This window comes from Osmerus mordax, chromosome 2 (genome assembly GCF_038355195.1).
Source record: "Osmerus mordax isolate fOsmMor3 chromosome 2, fOsmMor3.pri, whole genome shotgun sequence".
NCBI lineage: Eukaryota > Metazoa > Chordata > Actinopteri > Osmeriformes > Osmeridae > Osmerus > Osmerus mordax.
Genome location: NC_090051.1, coordinates 20,290,991 through 20,293,588, shown reverse-complemented (window position 1 = coordinate 20,293,588; position 2,598 = coordinate 20,290,991).

Here is a 2,598-nt window from a genome sequence, read left to right as displayed (position 1 = left end):
GACGGATAGTCAGGAAAATCAGGAAGTGCAGGTAGAGCTCTCCGAGGGGCTCAGAGAGGGCACGGAGAGGGCGTTCCTTGACGGAGAGGGCGTTCCCCCGTCTCCGTAAAAACGCAGAAGTATAAGTTGGCCTTCAATCATTGGAATCCTCTCTCTGAGATGATTGTGAATTAAGGCAGTTTGGCTGTTGATTTGATATCCAACAGGCAGGCAGATTAAAGAAACAACCCAAACTGTGTGGACGGTAGAACCGGCCAATCAGAGCTGAGCAGGAAGTGTGGGAGCAGATTGGGGGTCATGCCTCTTACTGTGTGGTTAAATTAAACACTGCTGCTAAGTTTAATTGAAGCCTAATTATATTGAGCTTTCACTCAGCAGCATGTTTGGGGGCATGTGTGTAAGCGTGTGTGCGTCATAAAGTAAACCGTCCCTTCACATTGACGAAAAGGACAGACAAAACCAAACCGAGAGGAGAGGAGAGGGAGAGAGCGAGAGAGACAGAGCAGCGCAGTAAACTCACTTCATCAATCCTCTGTTCAATCTTCATCTCTCCGTGCTCCTGAATTGATCTGGAAGAAAGACAAAAGGAGAGGGGAGTGGGTGTAGAGGGGGATGAACAGAGACAGGAAGAGGGGGAGAAAGAAAGCGATGAGTACAGATAGCAGTGGTAATACCTGTCCCTGTGCTGGTCACAGATATTTGTTCACGCTTTGCTGCAGATCCACACAGCATTGCATGATGGGAAACGGTTATAATTTCAGCCCTGAGTTAATAACACGCCGCATGGAACGAACCGCCAAGTAACCATGCACGCAAACACACTCCCCGAACACCTTCTCCCTCTCCTTCCTATCTCGTCTTATTCTACCCTTCACTGTGCCAGGCACTTCTCCATCCCCCTGAATCCTCTCCTTCTATCACTCCTCCATCCCTTTCTCCCTCCATCCCTCCCACCAGCCTCCATGACATCTGTGTGATGTAAACCCATGTCCCTCGGCTGTTAGACAGACTGTACACCCCCTCGACCCCCCTCCTCCACCCTCCCAGACCCTTGTAGGGATTATTAAGCAGCCCAAACAGGTGCTCAGCCTTCCTCCTGTGAATCAAATCAGTCTCCTTCTAGAAACGTCTCACACCCTCATCCACATAGCAGGGCATATTTACATCCTCATCACTGACTTAGAGACACACACACACACACACTCTCTTCCTTTCCTCTCCGCATCCATGAAAAAACAACACACTGGCACAAACAAGCACCAGCCAAAGACACATGTATAACTCTCAGTCTGAAGCCTAGTTGTGTGTGGAGCTTCAGGCCAATAACAAGCACTTGTTCATAGATTGCTTACAGCGCCATTCCTAAGGCTTCAGGGAAGAGAATGTGATGGAGATGGAAGAAAGAAACCAAGGAAGACAGGAAGGACTGGGGCAATGCCATGAAACAAACTGGATTCTAATGAGACAGAATTCATACACTCGTTCATTCGTGCACTTTTATACAGTTTGAAACCACTAGAACGTGTTATACTTTACCTCATATTTGTGTAGGTTCCCCAGACAGCTAGAGGAAAGGATGAAAAACATGATGAAGTGAGTTAGTTGGAGAAATAACAAGACCCCAATGAGCAACTGCTCTAGCACTAGTCCTATTCAGTCCATCTAACATTGAATAATTTGTTCTTAAGGACTTTTGCCTCTTACCATACAACATAAATAAATCAATATGTGAAGGGGGAAATGGATTATCTTCTCTCTCCAGTTCTGACATGTATGAGAGCTCCTGTTTAACAGGGCAGCAGCGTGCAAGTTAGGCCTGAGCTTTAGTGAGAAACCATCCCGTAACTACCACACAGCCTGTCAGGCTCTCATCTGGGTTTGCCTCAGCCTGTCAATCAACCAGGGGGATACATATACCTCTCCCATCAAACCCCAGCAGGAAGGTTTCTATTTATAAACACTTCACATCTTTAAAAGGAAGTCTTCCTAACTTCTGGTGGTAAACTTTGTTTAAGAGTTTGGGATCTGGAGGAGAGCTGGGAGGTGGGAGAGAGAGACAGAGAGAGACAGGGAGAGAGCAAGAGCGAGTTTGTGTGTGTGTGACTACGGACACAGAAAAAGGACCAACTTACGTATGGGTTCACACACAAGCAACCTTTTCAAACCATGTTTTGCCAGGTGTGTGTCTGATTGCATTATACTACAGATTGCCTGTTCTCATTCTGTTTGCATTAAAACAGTGCTTTGTACCTCCACTTCCCATAGGAGATTTTGGGAGCAGAGTTTCACCCAGTAGAGTTGCTGGAGGCTAGGGGAGGAGGCTGGAGGATGGGGGCTGGAGGATGGGGGCTGGAGGATGGGGGCTGGAGGATGGGGGCTGGAGGATGGAGGATAGAGGATGGAGGATAGAGGATGGGGGCTGGAGGGTGGAGGATAGAGGATAGAGGATGGGGGTGGAGGACGGGGGCTGGAGGACGGGGGCTGGAGGACGGGGGCTGGAGGACGGGGGCTGGAGGACGGGGGCTGGAGGACGGGCGCTGGAGGATGGGCGCTGGAGGACGGGCGCTGGAGGACGGGGGCTGGAGGACGGGGGCTGGA